The sequence below is a fragment of the Ceratotherium simum genome, chromosome 2 (assembly GCF_057802395.1).
Source record: "Ceratotherium simum simum isolate JZ-2026a chromosome 2, ASM5780239v1, whole genome shotgun sequence".
NCBI classification, from domain to species: domain Eukaryota; kingdom Metazoa; phylum Chordata; class Mammalia; order Perissodactyla; family Rhinocerotidae; genus Ceratotherium; species Ceratotherium simum.
Window position 1 is genome coordinate 1,527,198 of NC_141901.1, and position 25,084 is coordinate 1,552,281.

Below are 25,084 nucleotides of genomic sequence, written 5' to 3' on the forward strand. Positions count from 1 at the left end.
GCCAGTAGCCCGAGGACTAGAACCAGCCATCTTCACCCTCGCCTTGGCCCTTCCGGGGGCACGGTCCCCTGGGCACCTCCTCGCCAAAGACCAGGAAGTCTGCGTGGCTAGGTGGAGAAAGAGTCTTCTACCCTCTTCGCTCTCACTGGACTCTGTAGGACGCTGGAAATATTTTTCAACCCACCGAAGGAGAAAGCATCGACCAGGGCTGGTGCCAGAATATTCCGTTAATTCAAAAGAGTCTTTTGTTTGATGAAGAAAGCGCCGGGCTGGAGCCTCCTCTTCTGATCTGACATCACAGCCTGGTGGGTTGGGCCTTCCTTTCTTGTCCACTCCCAGGCTCAAAGGCAGTGAGCCTGGTCAAGAGTCTTTAGGAAAGCTCATTCTGGTTCCGCCTGTTGGTTCTGTAGCCTTAGACCAATCCGTCAGCCCCTCTGGCCTTCGCTGCTTCACCTGTGAAATGGCCGTGACAGTTGCACCCCCTAGGACGGGCGAGTTCTGACCGATGGTCTCCTGACCCTCTCTGCTCTCAGGGGCGCCCCTTCCAGATGGGCACTCTAGGATGTCAAATATGTAATTCTGTCATTATCCAAATCACGTCTGAGCTCTGCTTTAGAATCTGCCTTTGAGCCTGTGGCACATTCCTTCAGTATCCGCAGTGACAGTAGTCTGCTTCCTTTTAGAGGGAGTTTGATTTCTGGAAGCAGCCTAATGAGGACAAGTGGCATACGATCAGGCTGAATGAAGATGCTTTTAGCTCCAAACAAATGAAGCTGATTTCGTGTGGCTTCTAAACTGATTCTGAGTTGGGTTCCAAATAAAATTTCGAGAATGTTTTGAGCAAGCACTGCATCCTTAGAACACAGGTGGTATGCTCTTAGCATTTTAAGGGCAGCACTCATTTGGATACATTGATTCTGATTTTTAAAAAATGAATTTGCTACTTTATACCTCATGTTTTTAAAAAGTGATTATCCTCTTCATTCCTGTTTGTTTCCTAATGCATTTGTTTTATGTGTTTGGATGTTTGTGCTGTTTATTTTCTCAAACATGTGGCTTAACCAGATCATTACCAGTGATAAAAACATATAATGTCCTGTCTAAGTGGTTCTCAAACCTGTCTCAGTTTATTCAAACCCAGACGGCTGAGTGGTGCACTGTTTCTGGTTCAGTAAGTCTGGGGTGGGGCTCGATAATTTGCATTTTTAATATAATTCCAGGTGATGCTGCTGCTCAGGAACCATATTTTGAGACCCCCTGGCCTAACTGAACAGGGCTTTGGTCATCTAATCCAACCCTTTTATTGTACATATGGGTAAACTGAGGCACAGGGAGAGGTGCCTCCCTTGCCAAGTGTTCTAAACTAGATTAGTGACAAAGCTGGCACTGGAACCCCGGCATGCAATATGCCCAGTCTAGTGCTTCTCGAATTATTATTTCTCGGTTGGAGACTAGTTAACGTGATTGTAGGTTTTTAAGATTTTGTAGGACCTTCCTGATTTCAAATAATCTGGCCTTTTAACCCCTTGAATGCAACGTGTCGTGATTTTTATTTCAACACAGGAATAGCTTGTGTTTGATTTGCTTTTTTTATTGTGATAAAATATACACAAAATAAAATTTACCATTTTAACCATTTTTAAGTGTACAGTTCAGTGGCATTAAGCACATTCACATTGTTGTGCAGCTGTCACCACCCTCCGTCTCTAGAACTTTTTCATCTTCCCAAACTGAAACTCTGTCCCCATTAAACACTAACTCCCCGTTTCCCCCTCCTCCCAGCCCTTGGTAACCACTATTCCACGTTCTGTCTCTGAATTTCACTGCTCTAGGCACCTCATACAAGTGGAATCATACGGTATTTGCTCTTTTACGATTGGCTTATTTCCCTTACATAATGTCTTCAGGGTTCATCCATGTTGTGTCACATGTCAGAATTTCCTTCCATTTTAAAGCTGAATGATATTTCATTGTATGGAGAGACCACATTTTGTTTGTCCATTCTTTGGTTGATGGATGCTTGGGTTGTTTCCATCTTTTGGGTATTGTGAATAATGCTGCCATGAACTTGGGTGTACAGATATCGGTTCGAGTCCCTGCTTTCAATTCTTTAGGTATATACCCAGGAGTGGTATTGCTGGATCATATGGCCATTCTCTGTTTAATTTTCTGAGGAATGTGATTTGTTTTTCATTCTGGGAGCTTGAGACTAGAACTGTGGGTCTGCTATTAACAAATTAGTGAGTAAACATAGCCGAACAGTCCCTGGTTCTGCCCGTCTGGTGCTCATGTTGGAAGGTGAATCACTGCCCTGAGCCCTTGCGATAAAGTGACCCTCTTGTTCACAGTTTACTACCAGAGGCTGCACATGGTCTCCTGGGTTTTCTCTCTTCTACTCCGTGGCTCTCCTCTGACTTCACTGTCACCAGTCTTCATTCATATTTGTCTCTCTCTTTGTCTTTGGGCATTTGTCTGTTTGTGTTTTTGTCCACCAAATCTCACCAGCCCCAAAACACTCCCACTGCTTCGCAGAATAAAGTCTGGAACCAGAGGGTTCAAGCCCATTACACTGCACCTTCAATTCTCTAGGTGGAATGTGATTTTAGTCTGGGGACGCAGCTTGCCAGGTGGTGGGGTGGGAAGACCTCACATGTAGCAGAGATTGAGAAACACTTATAGAATTAAGGAGTGAGTGTGACAATAGTGCTAGCATGCTGTCAGACAGGGTTTTAGGGCTGGGAATTTTGCAAGAAACAGCCAACTACTCGGATCAGTTTTCGCCACCACCCGACAGTCTCTGGGGCTACACCACCTCCAGGGAATCACGTGCTGCCCTGGAATTAGAGGGTGCCTTCTGCTTCCTAATGGGTACCAACGTGAGGGTTGGAGCATGTGTCTTCCGTGGGACCCACCCTCGCCTGGAAAGATCTAGAGCAGTGACTCCCAGAATCAGCAGCGCATTGGGGTCTGAAGGAGAAGAAATAACAGGCTCTAGAATCAACTCACGGTTCCAGCCCAAGTCTGCAAAACCCAAATGTCTCTTCAGCTGACTGGAGAGGATACTGTGAAACTTTGAAACCAAAATTATTACATTTTTAAGTTAAAAAAAATTAAGACTACAAGCATTCTCTTCCTGGTTGATTTGCAAAATCTTCTATCAATGAAGTTAAACCAATAGCAACCAGGTGTAGAGCTCCTGACAGGCACGTGTCCCCATCACTCTTTGACCTTCCCAGCTCAGTTACCCAAGTGGCTGGGTTACTTAAAAAAATTTTTTGAAGCTGCAAGATGCCCATTATTGATGCCATGAGAAATTACTCTTTTGGTCTAGTTCCCGTGCTCCATTATCCAGGTTAACAGAGGGAGAAAGTGAAGCAGATGTGATAGTTAATCCGGAGAATCTCTGTTTGCTCAGAATAGCATTATTTATTTATTTATTTTATTATTGCATTTTTTTATTTTGTATCAGCAGATGGTACTGCCTTTCTGTATAGAGTTTCATGGTTTACATTTCACTTTTACTCCCATGTATCTACACACGGGAAATGTCTCGTCAGATCCGGATCCAGGGACTTTGTGTTTCTCTTCCTCCAGGCCCGTTTCCCGGAAGGAGACATCCCATCCAAGAATGTATTACCTTATTTCCCTTCCTCAGGTTAGAATGGAGGCTTCTAAGAGTTCCCAGATCCCCAGAACAATCAGGGAAGGCAAATGTCCTGGGTGGTAATTGGTCATGTCTATCTGGCTGCTGGGAGCTGTCATCACGTTTTCAGAGTACAGATTTGTAGAATCCATTAACATCAACGCTTGCGGCTAATGGCAACCAGACCCCACCTTATCTCAGGATCATGTCCCTGCTTAAAAGGAGAGTTCCCCTCCAGCAGCTGCCTACCCTTTGCTGCTGTTCTGTGTGAAAATGGGAGGATGTTTATTTCCTCAAGACTGTGACAGTCATCAAATGAGACCAGCAAGGTCTTTGTGGGGCTCCCCAGTCTCTGAGAGCTGCCCTCATACATCTGCTTAGGGTGAGGCAGAACCCACGGGCAAATGGCTGACTTGCCAGGTGTTAGACCAGTGAGAAGAGATTCAGCACATTAAATCCCCTGAGATGGAGGCCGTGACATGCCTCCTTGTGGCATCCATCCCTTCCTTCATCATTCCTTCAGGTTGTGTTTGCCCAGCTTGCAGGTCCTTGTCCTAGGAGTGGCCCAGGGGCTGTGCTGTGTGAGTCCCGGTGTGTGCCTTCACCAGCCTCCAGTGTGCCTGAGGAACCAGGCTGCCCTACACGAAAGTCTAGGCAGCAAGACAAGGCAGGCATTAGGGCAACCAACCATCCTTTTATAGGTAAATAAGGGGAGCATGTCACTCAAGCTCTTGCTCTGAAACTAGGCATGAAGAAGTATCAGGAGAGGAGAAGTGAAGCATTTCAAGCATCCTAAGTAAAGATACTTAAGAAAAATGGTGTCTGTGTCTTTGGACAGTGAGGCCCTTTTCGAAGGGGGTGGCAGAGGGAGTGACATTGCATCATCCCCTGGCACTTGCTCAGTGGTCTGGTGCCCCGGCGGTGGGCCTGGCCTTCTTGGGCAAGCATTGTGGGATGGGCAAAGAAGGTATTCTCTCAGTTGAGAGCCAAAGAAATTTGGGTCTCCAGTTGAAGCAGCTACACATAAGCTGCCTACAGCATATCCGAGGGTAGAGTGTCAAGGTCTCCCTGACTGGAGCCTAGAAGATTACTTGGCATCCTGGCCTGGAGTCCCTAGAACACAGAACCTAAGGCAAGGCCTGCATGCCACAGCCTTGTTAGGGAGAGCAATCCCAGAGAACAGAAGTGAGGGGGAGGCGAGAGGTGCAGGGAAAGAAGGCTAGCCAATGTGAAGGTATGTCATTGATCTGGCCACCACTAGGTATCAAGCCCAACCAATGGCTCAGTCTTTTGGGATTGTAGAAAATGACTGCTCCCCAGGACAGTCAGTCAGGAGATAAAGGGCGACCCTCTCCCACTGGTCAAAGGTTCATCCCCTTGGGCATTAAGTCCCCTGCATTTCCGGGTCACACAAGCCTGCGTTCCCTGAGTAGTTCTGCTTGTCTCACCGCCATTGTCAGTAGGAGGCCCTAGGCTGGAAGCAGGAGGTACAGGAAGTGGGCTTAAGTCTAGGCACTGTGGGGTGGTGCCCGTGTGGAGTGGGTGGCTCTCACAGAGCTGGTTGCTATAGCAGTGTCTGGGGCTGGAAGAAGAGGCCAAAGGCCCTGGAGACAGATGTGGCTGAGAGACACTTGACCACACGCCTGCATAGCACAGTGGACAGGAGGCCAGATAGATTTTCTTTCAATAATGACAAGAGTGTGGGGCATAGAGTGGGGCTGGGGTGTGGGATGCCAGGAAGCATTATTGGTTTTCCTATGGGAGATGGAGATGAAGAAAGATGCCCAGGGAAGCAACAACGGCTGCCCCTTAGTCTGCTGCGGCCAAACCTCTGGTCAAACTAACCCAGCACACAAGGAAACAATGATCTTGTCCCCTCCTGGCCTCTACGGAACCTTGCACCTAACCCAGCCCAGGGAAGAAGATTCTGTGAGCTCCTCTGTTGATGTTGAGCACCAAGATGTGGCTTGTACTGGTGAGGGCATGTGATAGCGTTTTTTTTTATTTGAGTAAATAAATGAACCCCATAGTAAGCAATATATAAACAGAAGAGGGTGGCTCAGGGCTGGTAAAATTGAAACATATTAAACAAAAGTGAATTCTCTGACACTGTCTTCACATTTGAACCCTGCCTTTGCTAGGTTACATTTACCCTTCTATTCACCTCTTGAATAGTTAACCCCTCCCTTCCTTGAACTTTAAGACTTTCAGTTCTTTAGTAAAAGTAGCAAACTATCTACTCCGGTATCAGTTATCTGCTGCTGTCAACAAGCCATGCCAAAACTTAGGGGCTGAAAACAATAACCATATTATTTATTCACAATTCTATGGGTAACAATTTAAGCTGGGCTTGGCTGGGACATTCTTCTGGTGGTCATGCCTGGAGTCACTCGTGTGGCTGCAGTCACTTGGTGGCCCAGATGGGGCTGGATGATCTAAGATGGCCTCATGTGTCTGGCACGGGCTGTTGCCAGCTGGTTGATCTAGGGCTGGTCTGTCTAATACATAGCGACTCGCTGCGTGTGACTTGAGCACCTGAAATGTGGCTGGCCTGATTTGAGATGTGCTGTAAATGTACATACAGGCTGGATTTTGAAGACCTAGTAACTGTGTCTACTGTAAACTATCTCATTAATAATTCTTATATATATATATATATTTTTTTTTCCCCCAAAGCCCCAGTAGATAGTTGTATGTCACAGTTGCACAGCCTTCTAGTTGCTGTATGTGGGACGCGGCCACAGCATGGCCGGAGAAGCAGTGCGTCTGTGCGCGCCCGGGATCCGAACCCGGGCCGCCAGCAGCGGAGCGCGTGCACTTAACCGCTAAGCCACGGGGCCGGCCCCTAATAATTCTTATATATTGATTACACGTTGAAACGATAATATTTTGCATATTGGGTTAAATAAAATATATTAAAATTAATTTCACCTGTTTCTTTTTTTTTTTTTTTTGAGGAAGGCTTGCCTTGCGCTAACATCTGTTGCCGATCTTCCTGTTGTTCTTTTTTCTCCCCAAAGCCCCAATACATAGTTGTGTATCATAGTTGTGGAGTTGTAGCTCTTCTATGTGGGATGCCGCCTCAGCGTGGCTTGTGAGCAGTGAGTAGATCCGCTCGCAAGATCCAAACCGGTGAACCTTGGGCACCGAAGTGGAGCATGTGAACTTAACTGCTATGCCACCGGGCCAGCCCTCACCTGTTTCTTTTTAGTTTTTTAATATGACTATTAGAAAATTAGAAATTACACATGTGGCTTGCGTTACTATATTTCTATTGGACAGAATTGTACCATGTGAACGAAATATATAGTTGTATTACAAATGGAAGTATGGCTTATATTTCACAGCTTACACATATAAGTGATGTATGGCCCACACATTTCACTTCTGGTGGAAGAAGGATCCAGAGTCATTTAAGGATGGGAGCCTGGGCGGGGATGCAGTGTTGTTTTGCCACACCTGTTTATGAGAGAAGGAAACAGAAGCCCGTAGGGTTAAATGACTCGGTGAGAACTGGAACCCGGGACTCCTGCCTTCCAGGCCTTGGCTGTGCTGCTCACACCCTTCACTGATGCTTGGTTGAATCCCAGGCTTCTCAGTGGACCATCTGCTCTTTTCTAGGGGACCATGTCTCTTTCTAGATACCCCAAACCCTTCTTTATCCCCATCACATGTTGTGCCTCATACCACAGGCAGCCCGACGTTCTGTACTCGATTCCAAGCACCAAAAGCAGGTGCAGTAGCTCAGGGTCCTGCAGCTTGAGACTCTGCTGTCATCAGTTGATGTTCACTCACCTGACCTGACCAGGTGGGACGAGACTGGGGCAGGGCCCCCAAACCAACCTGGAACAAGAATGTAACATAGAGACTACAGTTACTGACAGTCCCTGGGCTGGGCTAAAGTACGTCCACCTAGCCTTCTGACCCAAATGCTCCGAGGTCCTAAGGCAGTCTGCAGGGTTCTGTGGCTACAGCAAAGCAGACCTGTACCACACACCTTGTAGGAAGTGGCTCAAAGATGAATATTGTTAGGCAGCAGGAAAACAGTTATCAGGTTTTTAGTGATCCAGTTGAGACTTGAACTAAAGCACAGCAGGAAGCATGAATATTAAGTGACGGAGAAATTACTTAGGAGCCAAAATGGGAATTGGACGGGGGGCTTGGAGAAAGAGAAGAGTCTGGTTCTCAGGTCTAGCTAGGGGAACCCACTGGATGATGGTGTCATTCACTGATAACGTGACTGTAAGGAGGGGGAGAGGGTTTGGTAGAGAAGATCCTGAGTCTGCTGTCGATTTTAAGGTACCTATGGGAGATCTGAGTGGAGATGGTCAGTAAACAGCTGGAAATAAGGATTTAATTGGGAGAGAAGGAAGGACGTGAGAAATCGGTATGGGAGTCATTATTCAGTAGGAGGTGGTTGAAGCCATTAGTGGAGATCAGATTCTCCAGGAAGATTGTGGAGACTAAGACGACGTTGCTGAGAGTGAGACCCTGGGAAGTAGCTGTCTTTGAAGTGCAGGGAAAGGAAACAGAATCTTTAAAAAAGGCCGAGAAGTGATCTAGCAACAGGGCCTGGTACTCAAGCTATAATTGCTAAAAAAAGGAGAGAGATTCCTGGAACACAGTGGGCCATACGTTGTTCATCTTTTTATTCCCCAAAGGGTTTGTATGTAGAAGACGCAGCTAATGTTTGTTGAGTTAGATTAAGGTGCCCTGCGGCACTGCACTGACGGAGCTGCACTGAGTTTGCTGCTTCCTTGGCTGCGCTAGCAGTGTTAGACTTTCCCTTGCTCTGGCCAGCTTCTCCCCTTCCCCCGCTCTTGTTCTCTAAGTCTAGGATACAGCAAGAACTTTGTTGTGCAGCTACGAAGTGTCAGGGTCTTAGTAAAAGCTGGTACAGACTATCTCACCAGTTACCGTTTGCCTGCCTTCAGGTGACTATGATGAGAATACCCAGGTAACAGGCTTACATAAAAGGACGTTTAATTACCTCTTAGAATAAGCTTGTGAAGGTAGGTGTGTCAGTTTGGGGGCAGGACTTTGGTTATAAAGCACCCAGGCATTTTTTGTCTTTTCATTTCGGTGTCTTTAGTTGTCAACATTCAGTTCCCAGGTTGATCACCTCGTGGTTATAAGACGGCTGCGGTAATTCCAAGCATCGTGTCCTAAAATAGTCAAGTTCCTGGTAGGAATAAAATGTCAGGACTCACTGTATCTTCGACAGAAATAAAAATCTTTGTCAGGGCCAGCCCTGGTGACCTAGCAGTTAAGTTCAGTGCGCTCCGCTTCGGTGGCCCGGGTTCGGTTCCTGGGCGTGGACTATGCCGCTCTGTCAGTGGCCGTGCAGTGCTGGTGGCCCACATGCTAAAAAAAGAGTCTTTGTCAGAAGTTTCCCCAGATGACTTCCTTTTATGCCTCATTGGCCAGCTTGGCCACATGTTCATCCCTAAACCAAGTACTGGCAAAGGGTTATGGCATTACCATGCTGGCTTAGCCAGATCAGGGCTCGTTCCTTGGAGCCGGAGGAAGATCCACCATCCCTGAGCAGGGTACCACCAGAAAAACACTGGAGTCTTATAAACTGGGGAAGAAGGAGGGAATGGCTGTTGGGTAGGAAATCAGTGGTATCTTCCATACACATATTTTTGGTCCTTGTAACTTAAGTTTGAAATCATTCAATTCAACATTCATTGAGCGCTTACTGTGTATCAAGAACAGTTACTGCACCACTGAGGCAGATAACAGGTCAGATTTTAAAATACTGAATAGATCCTTCTGCCTTCCACATCTTGTTGCCTTGAGGCATTGCTTAAATGCCACGATGTTACTACTTCCTATTTGTTTTGTCCCCCTAACAAATTTATAAACAGCATAAAGGACACTGTCACATCTTATTTATTTCTATTTACCTCCACAGTATCTTTCTCAGTAAATATCTGTTGGTTTGATTTTAATCCTATTTCCTTACAACGTTTTCTTCATAGCTATATTCTCAACCCAGATCTCACAGACTTGCTCATTTTTTAAATACTTAAGACCCCACATTTGAATTTGAGGGTTGATGTTTCTAGCCCCCTTTATGTAAGTGACCCCTCTAACCCCGTAATCACCTACTTGGAGGTACGGAGTCTTCAAGAACCTTCTCTAGGTTTCTGCTTTTCTCCCTAATATGTAGGAGGTTGAGAATGAAGGGAATTGATTCTGCAAATGAGATACGTTGCCTGGAAATGGCCTGATCAACTATTTTTCTTGAGATGGCTTTGTTTAGAAGCTTCTGAACTGCACACAGCTCTGCCCACTCTCTGGCCTGAAGGAGACAGCATGGAGTAGGCCAGAAAGAGCGAAGCGGAGGCGGGGGAGCTGGAGTGCGGTCATCAGAACCGCTGAATGCGGAGAACTGAGGTCCGCTGCCTGAAGCTGCTGCGAATTGGTGGGAGGGGAGCATGCAGCCCCCGCCCGTGGTGGCTGCTCTGGCTGCTGCTCATTGGGCTCAGTAATTGTATTCTGAGTAGCATTTAGACTGGCCTTTAGACAGGCCTCGAATGTGAATTCTTGCAGGGGAGGCAGCCAGCACAATCCTGCTTTGTTCCAGTTCTTTGAGGACTAAGGAAATAATGTTTAAAACAATACCCTCCTTCCGGGCTATCACTTGTTTATTTCCTCTGAGGATTTCTCAGTAACTCTTTGGTCTCTGTTTGTGTTCAAACTCTGTGCTCCTAACCACAAGTAGGAATTGGTAGAAGGTGGGCTTTGGGTCTATATGGAAGGCCGGTGATGTATTGACTGTGCCGTTCTGCATGTGCTGGACACTCCTAAGGACCGTGGACTAGAGTCTCTCATTCAGTTGTTCCTTTAGGCTTCCATTCAGCAAACACATTCCCGGCCTTGGTTTTGTGTCCAGGACCCTTTTAGGAACTATTTGGGGGTGGAAAAGAAGTAAAAGACATGTTTTTTTGCCTCAAGAAGCTGTAGTCAGTATATAATAATATTATTAGTAATAATGGCTGACACCTCTCACTGAATCCCTTCTACTCTGACCAGAAACCAGGCCAGAGACATTGTAGATACTGCTCAGTTGAATCATCAGACATTTGTTGAGTGCTTCTCATCTTGGCACTGTGCCCAGGGCTGTGTAGGGAGCTTAGTTTAGCAGGAAACAGAACATTTAACAGGTAACATTTACACATGTGCAGGGTTGCGATAGCCGCCCTCAAGGATGCACCTCCCGGCAGCATCTGATCACCTGGAGCTTATTAGAAATAACGACTGCAGGGGTGGGCGGGGGCAGATGTGCTGCATTTTAACGTGATGGCTTGGTGATTCGCTTGTGTGCACACTGAAGTTTGGGAGGCTCTGTCCGGCAGGCTGGCATTTGGCTTGGTCTAGGGTGGGCGATCAAGGGAGGCCTCCTGAGGCAGTGACTTTTAGGCTGAGATGTGATGAGGGCCCAGCAGGAAAGATGACAGGTTAGGGTGGGCTGGAGCAGTTTCAGGCAACACGAGCGGCCTGAGGGGCTGCTGGGCCTGTGAAGTCCAGTGTGATGGCAGAGCTGAGGGCCGGGGGAACCAACTAGGGGAAGGCCTCGTGGACCAGGTTGAGGAGTTGACGCCCGGTGAGAATGGATTGAAGAGAAATACTGTCCCCAGTTTGTAGATGAGGAAACCAAAGCTCAGATAGGTGTTCTAATTGGCACAAGGCCACAAAGGTAGTAACTCATTGGTAAACTAATAAGAGCTGGACTTTGTATCCAGTCTCTAACCAAAAGCCCTTTTTCTGAACCACTATATAATATTCTACCTCTCAGGTCATTAAGAAGACAATATACACAATATAATTTTTAATGCATCTCTGTATTATTTATGATTTGAAGAATCTTATAATAGCTTAAATAAAACAAGAAGATTAAATTTGGAATAAAATAATAAAACCCATGAACTGAGAGGAGATATAAATTCCATTTGAGCACAGATTTTTTTTCACCTAAGTTTTTTAGGAGACACTGTACAAAAGGAGACACTATAAGTTATACAGATAACTCTTGTTATGTGAAAAAATAGACGACTTTCTCAGGAAGAACCTTTTCCTTTATCAGTAAACTATAAGAGGAAGCATACAACGGTTAATTGTGAGGAGAAGGCACTTGATGATTAAACTAGGGTGTGTCCTCCCCCTTGCTGCTGAGCTGAGCAGCCCTGGTGTCCTTCCTGTCTGTCAGCTCAGGTGGGCAGCAGTGCTCATGTGGCAGAAGGCAGGAGGGAGCGGCAGGGAGCGGGCAGAGAGGCGAAGCGCAGCCTGTGTGCTCCACACTTCAGTCCGGATCTGTGAGATGTGCGCGTCGGCACCAGCTCAGAGGATGCGCTGAGGTACGGGATCTCTTCCCAGGAGACTGACCAGGTCTCGTGTGGTACACTGATTTCTAAGAGGTCAGATTGGCCAGCGCAGCCACTGCAGGGGAGGAGAGAAAGCAGACCCCTGTCCTTGGTGTGTGGGGAGGTTAGAAGAGGAGATGGGAGCCCTGGCGCTCAGGGGGATCTAAAGCTATTGGGAGGTCTGACTTTTAACCTTGGGGAGCTTCCAGTCTAATGGGAGAGGCACAGCTCCTGTCTTCATGAAGTCCAGACTGAAGGTGAGCAACAGACCTGCCCCAGGGAGCCCCCAGGCTGATGGGGGACAGACAGTACAGACACAGGAGAATAAATGAGAGCGTGGTTATTGAAGTTACCACAGCTCTGAGAGAAGTCCCAGCAGTCCTGGCTCCATGTGCCGTCAGAGGACTCTGGAATGTGACGGTTCGCTGCAAAAGCAGGAGTGCTCACCACATCTGCAAAATGAGAAGCCAGTGAAGACAGGGATGCCTCAGATTGTGTTCCTCTCGATTAAGGGGTCATCTCTGCCAGGGTCTTTTTTAGGTTGCTACCTATAGCCCTGGCAGGAGAGGGGAAAAGCTCCTGAGGCTGACAGGTAGCTGGGCAACACTCAGGCTGTCTCACCCCCTTTTCCCTCATCCAAACCCCAACTGTGCTCATGGCTCACACTCCAGCGAAGAGCCAAGGCCGGTGGCACCAGTAGTAGCGACACGTTTGCTATCTCCCACCTCTGGAGAAGAACATCAGCCTTCCAGTTGACGCTCTAGAGCCCTGTCTAGCACGCGGTGTATTTATCTGGCCTTGGCAAAAATGGAATCCTTCTGTCCCTGCCCGCCCTCCCCAGCACCTCGCCTGGAGATTGCTGATGTTGGGCAAGAAAGAAAGAAAACGAGGTTTACTGAAAGGGATGTGGATTCATCAGGAGATTCTTGCTTCTGTCCGCAAGTGACTTGCCTGTCACCATATGCAAGTTCTCCTCCATTCCTTTGCTACCAGGACCACCGTTTTCCTGTCAGTCTTGAGCTAAGGAAACATGGTGGACAGGGCAGACCGTGTGATCTGAAATCATGAGACCCAGCTTCCATTCCTGGCTCTACTTACTCCTAGCTGCGTAACCTTGGGTAAGGCAGTTCTATTTTTCCTTAGATAAAGGATTTTTAAAAATTATTTGAGCTTCAGTCTTCTTACCTGTAAGATGAATGATGTAAGAGAATGAAGATGATAATCCCTACCACACTGGGTGGTTACGACAATCAGTTATGCTGAAGACGTTCACATGCTTTGAAAAATTTAGAGCATTTAATAACCAGTGTTATTTTTTTTATTTTTATTTTTTTGTGTGTGGGGAAGATCAACCCTGAGCTAACATCCAATGCCAATCCTCCTCTTTTTTGCTGAGGAAGACTGGCCCTGGGCTAACATCCATGCCCATCTTCCTCTACTTTATATGAGATGCCGCCACAGCATGGCTTGACAAGCGTTGCATCCGTGTGCGCCCGGGATCTGAACCTGCGAACCCTGGGCCGCCAAAGCGGAGCATGTGCACTTAACCACTGTGCCACCAGGCCGGCCCCAACCAGTGTTATTTTTTAAACGGGAGGTAGATATTCTTCCTTTCCTCCTCGCATGGTTGTGGTGTTGATAATATTGAAAAAAAAAAGATCATATATGAAAACAAAAAGATTATTAAAATATAAGAGACTAATAAAAAAGTTGGCCAAAATAAATCCTGAGTCCACTGAGGTTTGAGAGCCCAAGCAGTAGGAACAGCTAATTCATGATCAGTACTGTGTGGGGCTGAGGTGATAAAGGGGAACCAGGTCTCAGGCTCAGAGAACTCAGAGTCTCATGGGAGAAGGACTAAGAATTGCGGCAGGAACACATAGCGTTAAGTGCTGCATCTCAGACTCTTAAGTGCTGGGGGGTTTCAAAGCAATCAGGGAAGCCTGCATGGAGGAAGCACTCTTTATTATAGCTACATGTATGAATGTATTCACTTATTCAACAGATATTTTTTGACCACCTTCTATGGGCTGGGCATGGTTCTAGATGTCAGAGATACAGCAGTAAATAGCTAAAACTCCTGTCTTTCACGGATCGTCCATTTTAGTGGGGGAAAGACAGGCAATAAACAAGGAAAACGAGTAAAATATGTGGTCTGTTAGGTGGTAATAAGTGGAGGAGTTATAACATAAAACAGGTAAGGGGACAGGCAGTGTGGGGGAGATGATTTGCAACTTTAGATAGTGTGGCCAGAGAATTCCTTACTGAGAAGGGACAATGCAACAAAGACCTGAGGGAGAAAAGTAAGACAGTAGGCAAGACTAGAGGTGTGAACAGGAGACAAGCAGGAGAGGAGAGCAGAGAAAGATCCCTTATAATGGAAGAGGCAGTAGGATTTGCTGATGGCTTAGGTGGAAGGTGAGTGGGGGAGAGAGGAGTCAGAGATGACTCTAAGGGTTTGTCATGAACACCTGGAGGAAGAGTTGGCATTAACTACAATGGGAAGGGCTGTGTGGTGGTGGGTAGGGGAAGAAGGTGACAGCGGGAGGTGTGTGTGAGGCTCTCAGACGTCTGTTAAAAACACAGTCAGAGGGGCCGGCCCTGTGGCTTAGCGGTTAAGTGCGCGCGCTCCGCTACTGGCGGCCCAGGTTCGGATCCCGGGCGTGCACCGACACACCGCTTCTCCGGCCACACTGAGGCCACGTCCCACATACAGCAACTAGAAGGATGTGCAACTATGACATACAACTATCTACTGGGGCTTTGGGGGGAAAAAAAAAGAGGAGGATTGGCAATAGATGTTAGCTCAGAGCTGGTCTTCCTCAGCAAAAAGAGGAGGATTAGCATGGATGTTAGCTCAGGGCTGATCTTCCTCACAAAAAAAAAAAAACAAAACCAAAAAAAAAAAAACACAGTCAGAGGTGCTGAGTAGGCCGTTAGGTTTGTGGGTCCGAAGTTCAGGGGAGAGGTCTGACCTAGAGATAAAATTGGGAGTTGTCAGTATATATGTTACCACACAAAGGGCACGATCTGCTCGCTGCGAGACAAAAGCCAATCGTCAAGAGGCAAGATGGTGGCAGAGAAAGGGCAGTTTATTACAGCTTGCTAGCAAGGGGGAAGATGGCAGACTCATGTCCAAAGGAACCATCTCACAGAACAAAGACTGCAGGCCAGTTATATAGAGGGCTGATCTCCCGGTCGGGGAGGCATCTGGTCTCAGAATGGGGGCAGATCCCTACTCTTGGCGGGGAAGGGCGGCATCCATCTGATCTCTGGGTGGAGGGAGACATCTGTTCTTAGTTCCTGATAGTCTTTTGTTTTACTGGATATGCATCAGAGACCAGAGCAAGGCCCCATACCCTGATCTTTCAGTTGTTATTGCTGATGGCTATGAGCATAGACTCTCTGCCTGGGGGTCATCACATTCCTAAGGAACTCAAAAGAACAAAGTTATCAACATATTGCAGCTGGGAGAGGCCATAAAATCCACAGAGCATGTCAGTTAATCAGAAGTCATTCAAAGTGACAGTATGGTTTCTTTTCTACAATATGGCTTCCCTTATGTCAACCTTGTATCGAGCCAGTATCATATAGATGTTATTTAATGCTAGGAGACTAGATGAGATCACCAAGGCAGAGAGCATAAGAAGAGGAGAGACCCAGGACGGAGCCTGGGGCCCTCTAACATTAGAAGTTGGAGGGGAACCAGCAGAGGAGATTGAGAAGGAACAGCAATAAGGAAGGATGAAAACCAGGAGGTTGTGCTGTTCCAGATGCAAAGTGAAGAAAGTGTGTCCAGGAGGACCGAGTGATGACTTGTGTTAGATCAAGAAAGATGAGAAGTAGCAATGTATTTACCGTTGGACTTAACTATTGAGGGGACCTTGGTAAGGCCAGTTCTGGTTGAGTTATGGGGGGGAGTCTTGAGTGGAATGGGTTTAAAAGAAGTTTGGAGAAGAGAAATTGGAGGACATAAATGTGGGCAGTTTTCTTGTGAAGGAAGTTTTCTTATAAAAGGAAGAGAAATAGAGCAGTAGCCAGAGGGGAGGGTGGGCACATGGGAAGGCTCTGGAAGAAATCACAGCATGTTTGTAAGCTGGTGGGAAAGATTTGGTAAAGAAGGAAAGCTTGAGGAGGCAGGAGGAAGGGAAGAATTGCCGGTGCGTTGTCGCTGAGTAGACAGGAGGGGCCCGACCTAGAGCATAGACGGTTCATCCACGGGAACAGGAGAGAAGGGGAAACACACGAGCACAGAAGCAAAGGGGTGGTGGCACCTGTGGAAGTTCTCTTTTGTTGCTTCTATTTTCTGTCGAAGAATAAACCAGGCCATCAGCCAAGAGCCAAAGGGGTGGGGAACCCCAGTATCTTCAAAAAATAAGGTGTAAGGAAAAAAAAGAGAAATGGAACTTACAGATTAAAAGTGACACAATACACATATCAGCTAATGTATAGACCTTATTTGGGTTCTGATTCAAACAGTAAACAGAAAGATATTTGTGAAACCATAAGAAATTTGGACACAATGGATATTTGATGATAATAAAAATTGTTAATTTTGGAGGTGTGATGTTATTGAGGTTATGTTTTATAAAAGGGTCATCTTTTAGAGACAGATGCTGAAATAGCCATAGATGAAATTAGACAGTGACAGCGGTTTGCTTCCAGATAGTCCAGTGGAGAGGTGGGGAGAAGTGCGTGTGTGTGTGTGTGGGGGGGGGGTGTGATTGGCCTTGGGTCAGTAATTGTTGATGTTGGCTGATGTGCACATGGAGATTCATTATACTTGTTCCTACTCCATAAGAAAAAAAGAAAAAAGAATAAGGAAGGAGACGCTGGGGATTTCAGAAGGAAGGGGAAGGAATGAATTACCATCTGGGAGAGCAGATGAGAAGGGAGATGCATTTGATTGTCAGATGCCATTCAGGGCCCACTTGAGATTCGAGAGCGTAAATTTTTTCTTTTTTTTTATGAGGAAGATCAGCCCTGAGCTAACATCTGCCAATCCTCCTCTTTTTTTGCTGAGGAAGAGTGGCCCTGGGCTAACATCCATGCCCATCTTCCTCCACTTTATGTGGGACACCACCACAGCATGGCTTGCCAAGTGGTAGGTCGGTGTGCGCCCGGGATCCGAACCGGCGAACCCCAGGCCGCTGCAGCGGAGCCTGTGCACTTAACCGCGTGCGCCACCGGGCCGGCCTCTCCAGAGCGTAATTTAAAGTGAGGCTAGACAGCATGGAGGTATGTATTTCCTCAGCCTTGTCCAGCTGCACATGTGCAGGCCCAGAGAAGGTGGAGAGCTGGGTTTAACCAGAGTTGTGTGTTTAGCCAACCAAGTCCAGGAATTGAGAGTGTCCTTCTCCCATCACGATGATAAAATCTTGGAGGAGCAAGGTCATGTCTTTGCTTCAGTGACTTCACAGCTGGTTTGACCAGATGATTCCCCAGTCCACCCACATGTTTTAACTAAATTTAATACTTAATTGCAAGTACTTAAAAATGATTTATTTGGAAGTGCTAAAGGGAGGGGAGAAGGGGGACTTATTGTTTAATGGGTACGAAGTTTCAGTTTGGGAAGATGAAAAAGTTTTATAAATGGATGGTGATGCACAACAATGTGAAGTACTTAATGCCACTGAACTGTATACTTAAAATGGTTAGAATGGTAAATTTTGTTATATGTATTTTACCACAATTATTTTTAAAAGATTTGGTTGTATCTATGAGAGCGAAAAAAAGGTGAGAACAGAAGGGTTCCAGTTGCCTTGCATCCCGTGCTCCTCCCCTTGGTCCTAAGTAAGGGAATCCTGGACTGAGTGACCTCTCCCCAGGTGCACATGGCTGGGACAGGGGTGACGTGTTGCCTCTTGAACAAAGACTTCTACATTTTCCCTTGTTAGTTCTGTGGAGGATGTCACTGAGGTCCAGTTGGGAATCAGAGCACCGTCTGAAGACACAAGGTGTTCCCACGTCCCTGATCACAGCTCAGCCACTGTAGAGTACTCCCCTCGGCCCCTCCTGCCCATCAGCTGTGGTCTTTCCCAGGGCTGTTCATCTGAAGCAGGAGCCTGTCTTTCATTGGATCATTTCTTCCTAGGTCCTGGTCAAGGGACTGGGGGGCCAGTCGCTATGGCTTACCTGCTTTATCTTCCTTAAGAAGAGATGTTTCATAAGTCAAAACATTTCTCTGGCCAGGTCATGTTACCAGTACCAATTTGTGTCTGATTCTTGGTGTATTTTAAAACCAAGACATATTGAATATATAAACTAAATATAGTTACACCTTTTTTTCCCTTGGGAATAATAACAATTTTCTGAGATAATCACAAAGAGAACTTTCTGAAGAAACCCGTTGTGTTGTTTGCTCATCTCTGTGTCTTCCACAGGGCCTTTCAGGAAGTACTGGCGGAAATGTGCTGTATTGCTGTGAACTAGGCCTCAGCGTGGCGTAAAGGGGGGTGGGCTTTGGGGACACCAACCTGGGACTGAGTTTTGGCTCTGCCACTCACCAGCTGAGAAACTCTAGACAAACTATTTAACATCACTGGGCTTCAGATTTCTAATGTGTAAAATCAGGATAATAATGCCTTCCTTATAGGAATGCTGTAAGAATTGAAAGGGATAGTTAGTACAAGAATGGACATCTGTTCTTAACTTTCTCTCATCGCTGCTGCCTTTTTTGACAAACACGGCTGGGAGAGAATTAGAATGTAGGTAGCAGTGGGCCCTGAGAGAGATCATTGAACATCTCGGAGCTTCATTCGCATTTTTCATCTATCTGTGCATCACCTTTCTCATCACATTGAACGATGGAATTCAGTTAGAGATTTCCTTCTAGATAATCTAGGGTTTCTTTGACCCATTGGGACAGATTTTCTTTTCTTTTTGGACCTCAGGTGCACAGCATTGGATTAATCATAATCCTTGGTTCCCAACTCATTCTCATCATTGGTCCAGGCATGCCCTGCTGGTTTTCTCTCTCTCCTTTATTCCTGTTCCCTCCCTCCCTCCTTCCCCCTCCCCGTCTCTCCCCCTTGCTTCCTGTCCATCCATCCATCTATCCATTACTTATTTATTTATAATAATATAGTAGGTACCTGCAAACCCATTACCTACAACAAAAGATAGGACTTTGATAATTAGCAAATATCTAATCTTGTGGTCCCACCACCACCGCCAAGCTATTCTCTCTACCTCCTGCACTACCAGAAGAAATTGTTGTCTTTTTGTTTTTTATTTTTCTATTTTTAATTGTGATAAAATATACATGACATAAAATTTTCCATTTTCCTCATTTTTAAGTGTACAGCTCAGTAGTATTAAGTACATTCACATTGTTGTGCAACCAGTCTTCAGAACTCTTTTTATCTTGCAAAACTAAAACTCTGTACAGCTGCTCCCCATTTCTCCCTCCCCATAGTCCCCGGAAACTACCATTCTACTTTCTGTCTCTGTGAATGTGACTGTCCTGGCACCTCCTGTAAGTGGATCGTACAGTACTTTCGTTTTGTGGCTGGCTTATTTCACTTCACGTAATATCCTCAAAGTTCATCCATGTTGTAACATGGGTTAGAATTCTCTTCCTTTTTAAGGCTGAATAATATTCCATTGTGTGTTTATACCACATTTTGTTTATCCATTCATCCATCCACAGACACTTGGGTTGCTTCTACCTTTTGGTATTGTGGGGGAAGAGGGAGAATCCCCCTCTGCCCTTTCCCTTCAGGTTCTTCTGGCTGGCCAAATAATTAAAAGACAAGTTAGCAGGAGAAAATAATACCAAGTTTAATAACATGTGTACATGGGAGAAACCCAGGACACTGAGTTTCTCTACAAAATGGCAGAGATTCTCATCTTAAATACTATCTTCGGCTAAAGACAGAGGAGGATGTTGGGGGTGGGAGGAGTCAGTTATGGGAGATTACCAGAAAAGCACAGTAAACAAGAGTAAGGTTGTTATGCAGATTTAAGGCCTCACCTTCCACATTGATAAGTTTCTAGAGATGAGGTTATCCCCCCTCTTCCCAGTACAGAGAGGGAGATACCTTTACAAATGGAGATTTCCCTTATAAATGTAAATGTTTGTCTGGCAGCTCTTTGCAGGGCCACCTAGAGAATGTGGCCTGGGAGAGACAGAATTTTTGATAAGACGGGCTTGGTGCCTTTCCTATTGTAACGTCTATTTTACATTATACTACAGCCATCATATGATGGCTGGTCCTTCCTGAAACAGGTCTCCTGTGTTAAATTCTTTAGGCAGTTTGGGGGAGGTCACATGTCTGTCAGAGAAAATAATCAAAGTAAAGAGACATATTTCAAGGTGGCCAATTTTGATCTCCCACAGTATTGTGAATAATGCTGCTATGAACGTGAGTGTACAGATATCTCCTCAAGACTCTGCTTTCCATTCTTTTGGGTATATACCTAGAAGTGGAATTGCTGAAACATGGGAATTCTACTTTTAATTTTTTGAAGAATTGCCATGCTGTTTTCCAGAGGGGGCCACCATTTAACATTCCTACCAACAGTGTAGGAGGGTTCTACTTTCTCCACATCCTCACCAACACGTGTTATTTTCTGTTTTTTTATGGTAGCCATCCTAATGGGTATGAGGTGTATCTTGTTGGGGTTTTGATTTGCATTTCCCTAATGGTTAGTGATGTTGAGCATCTCTTCATGTGCTTGTTGGCCATTTGTATACCTTCTTTGGAGAAATGTCTATTCAAGTCCTTTGCCCATATTTTAATCAGATTGTTTGTTTTGTTGTTGTTGAGTTGTAATAATCTTTATCTTGAATCCTATTTTCTTTTATTCTGTCTCTGCTTATTATATAGTTTTATTGATAGTGCTCTAATTCACTTATTTTGCCTGTTGTGTAATATTTCATTGTTTGTCTCTATCACAGTTGAATTATCCATTCTCTGTTGATGAACTTTCAAATTGTTTCTAGGTTTCTGCCATGGTGAATAGTGCTGCTAGGAATATTTTGTACATGTACAAGAATGTCTCATGGGTATATATCTAGGAGTGTATATCTAGACGTTTATGTACCTATGCCTAAATCATAGTTTGTGATGTTCAAATTTCAGAGTTAACATAAAACTTTTTCCAAGGTGGTTACACCAATATATTTATTAGCCATATGTATTCCTGTTTGTCTCCTGCCTGTATTTCTCCTGGATTGTTTATCCTCTTATTTACTTATAGAACTTTTTTTTTTTTTCCTGAGGAAGATCAGCCCTGAGCTAACATCTGATGCCAATCCTCCTCTTTTTTGCTGAGGAAGACTGGCCCTGAGCTAACATCCATACCCATCTTCCTCTACTTTATATGGGACACCGCCACAGCATGACTCAAGAAGCAGTGCATCAGTGCGCGCCCGGGATCCGAACCGGTGAACCCTGGGCCGCCACAGCGGAGCGTGCACACTTAACTGCTTGTGCCACTGGGCCAGCCCCTTATAGAACTTTTTTATATATTCTTGATAGTAATTCTTTGTCAGGTGTATCCAATATCTTCTAGGTTTTAACTTGTCTTTTCATATACCTTGAGTTTTATTTTTCCAGTCAGGTTTATTGAGGTATAACTTACATAGAATAAAATTCACCTTGTTAGGTATACAGGCCTATGAATTTTGCAAACACATACAGTTATGTAACCACCACCATAATCAAGATACAGAACATTTCCATCATCCAAGAAGTTCTCATGTACCCCTTCTTGGTTAATCCTCTCCCCCTAACCCCAGCCCCTGGTAACCACTGATCTTTATTGTGGTCCCTAGAGTTTGCATTTTCTAGCATGTCGTACAGTACATTGTGTAGCCTTTGAGACTTGCTTCTTTTACTTACCACAATGCATTGGAGATGCCTCTAGCTTGCTGCGTGTATCAGTAGATCATTCCTTTTCATTGCTGAGTAGAATTCCATTGTATTGTATACCACAAGTTATTTATCTACTCACCTGTATACAGACATTTGGCTGTTTCTAGTTTTTGGCAATTATGAATAAACTTGCTATAAATATTTGCATGTAGGTTTTTTATGTGGACGTGTTTTCATTTCTCTTGGGTAGATACCTAGGAGTGGGATTCTGGGTCATATGGTAACTGTGTGTTTAACTTTCTGAGAAACTGCCAAACTGTTTTCCCAGGTGGATGTATTGTTTTTTATTCCCATCAGCAGTGTATACAAGTTCCAGTTGCTTCACATCCTCACCAGGACTTGGTGCTGTGAGCTTTTTTGTTTTTGAGCTATTCTAACAGGTGTATAATGGTATTTCATGGTATCTCATTGTGGTTTTAATTTGCATTTCCCTAATAACAAATGATGATGAGCATCTTTTTGAGTGCTTATTTTCCAAAAATGTATCTTCTTTGGTGAAGTGTCTGTTCAGACCATTTGCTTGTTTGTCATTGGGTTGTTTTCTTATTATTCAGTTGAGAATTCTTTATATATTCTGTGACCAGCCTTTTATCAGATTTGTGTTTTTCAAACATTTTCTCCGCATGTGTGTCCTGTCCTTTCATGTCTTAGTGATATCTTTCACATGGCCATGCAGGGCCCCCAGACTATGCTGGTCGTTCCCCCGTCACTGCGGCAGGCAGAGCTGCAGGGGTGTGCTTGATGCTGGGTCCCTACTCTCATCAGCAATCACCCCGGGCACCTTTGGAAGATACTGATTCTCCATGTTGTTGACTGTTCTGTTTGGACTGGTGTCATTTTGCTGGACTATGGGTGAGAGTGCTCACATCTGGTCTTGGACTTTCCAGAGTGAATGCCCATCTTCCTTGCGTTTAGAGTACCTCTTTTTCCTCTTGCTGAAGGCTTCAGAATGCAAGTCCAGTTGTACTGAAATAACAGTGTACGATTTTAGCTGATTTTTTTGCACATTTGGGATGTGAGATCTGCTTAGGGAAGCAAGTTATCAAGCAAGGTTAACGAATCTCTTTTCTTGGAAATGTCATTATTGAGCACTCATGATGCTGCTCTTTGCATTGGGCAATTTATTCTAAGGAGTAATAGTTTTTAAATACATCTGGGAAAGTGTTTTAGTTTTTAGAAATACTGTCAAAATTTTGTAATTCATGCTAGCCCACAATGAGAATACCTTTAAAAAAATTACTTCCAGCCAGTTTGTATTACTTTATGTGGTAGCAGATTTTTCTTCCTAATTTGTTTTTGCATTGGCTAACATTAAATTGACTATGCCAAGAGGAAGAAATGAGGTATAAAAATTGGAAAGGAGATAATATTATAATTATTTACAGATGACATAATTATTTATATGGACTACAAAGAGAATCAACTGAAAATTATCTTAAATTAATTTTTTTATTTTGAGAAAATTATAGATTCATATGCAGTTGTAGCACATAATACAGCAAGAACCCTTATATACTTTGCCCAGGTTCCCCCAATAGTAACATCTTGCAAAACTGTAGTACAATATCACAACTGGGATATTGACAATATACTGTCTAGATATAAAATATTTCCATCACAACAAAGATCTCCCTTGTTGACCTTTTAAAGCCACACCCATCTCCTCTCACCACCTCCCTTCCTTAACCCATGGCAACCACTAATCTGTTCTGCATTTCTATAATTTTTGTCATTTCCAGGAGCCGGCCAGGTGGTGTGGTAGTTAAGTTCACACACTCCGCTTCGGCGGCCTGGAGTTACAGGTTCGGATCCCAGGCACAGACCTACACACTCACCACTTATCAAGCCATGCTGCAGCAGGCATCCCACACATAAAGTGGAGGAAGATGGGCATGGATGTTAGCCCAGGGCCAATCTTCCTCAGCAAAAAGAGGAGGATTTGCAACAGATGTTAGCTCAGGGCTAATCTTCCTCAAAAAAACACAAAAACTTGTCATTTCCAGAATGTTCTATAAGTGGAATCATAGTATTTAACCTTTTGGGATTGGCTTTTTTCACTTAGCATATTTCTCTGGCGATATATCTAAGTTATTGCATGTATCAATAGTTCTTTCCTTTTAATTGCTGAGTAGTATTCCATGATATGGATGTACTGCAGTTTGTTTAACCATTTACTCACTGAAGGATACCTGGGTTTCCAGTTTGGGGCTATTATGAAGAAAGCATGTTTTTGTGTGAACGTAGTCTTTATTTCTCTGGGATAGATGCCCAGAAGTGCAATTGCTGGGTCATATGATAATTACATGTTTAATTTTTTTGGAAACTGCCAAATTGTATTCTAGACTGGATGCACCATTTTACATTTCCAACAGCAATGTATGAGTGACTAGTTTTGCTACGTCTTGCCAGCATTTGGTGTCGTCACTGTTTTTTGTTTTAGCCATTCTGATAGCTTGTAGAGATATCTCACTGGGGTTTTGTTCTTTTCATTGTGGTTTCTTTTTTTTTTTTTTTTTTTTTTTTTTTTAGGAAGATCAGCCCTGAGCTAACATCCGTGCTAATCCTCCTCTTTTTGCTGAGGAAGACTGGCTCTGAGCTAACATCTATTGCCAATCCTCTCCTTTTTTTTTTTCTCCCCCCAAAGCCCCAGTAGATAGTTGTATGTCATAGTTGCACATCCTTCTAGTTGCTGTATGTGGGGTGCAGCCTCAGCATGGCCGGAGAAGCGGTGCGTCGGTGCGCGCCCGGGATCTGAACTCGGGCCGCCAGTAGCAGAGCGCGCGCACTTAACCGCTAAGCCACGGGGCTGGCCCTCATTGTGGTTTTAATTTGCATTCCCCTAATGGCCATTGATACTGAACATCTTTTCAAGTGCTTTTTGCCATCTAAGTATCTACTTTGGTGAAATGTTTTTTCATGTTTTTGGCCATGTTCTAATTGGATTGTTTCATTTTTACAGCTGAGTTTTGAGAGTTCTTTATGTATTCCGGAGCTGGTTCTTTGCCATACATGTGGTTTCTACCACTCTTCATTCTCTTTTACAGAGCAAAAAGTTTTTAATTTTGATAAAGTCTAGTTTATCACTTTTCCTTTTATGGATCATGCTTCTGGTGTCAAATCTAAGAACTATTTGCCTAGCCCTAGATCTCAAAGATTTCCTTTTGTTTTTATTCTACAAATTTTGTCGTTCT

General features: G+C 44.8%; 1 protein-coding gene and 1 non-coding gene across 7 annotated transcripts in view; one reads left to right on the forward strand and one right to left on the reverse strand.

The window, feature by feature from the left end:
• Positions 1-25,084, forward strand: part of NFASC (neurofascin) — a 181,040-nt gene that overhangs the window by 51,226 nt on the left and 104,730 nt on the right. The window lies entirely within an intron of this gene.
• Positions 18,894-18,965, reverse strand: LOC147917715 (small nucleolar RNA SNORD112). The gene has a single exon (XR_015549301.1). It is a non-coding gene; the product is annotated as a small nucleolar RNA SNORD112 (small nucleolar RNA).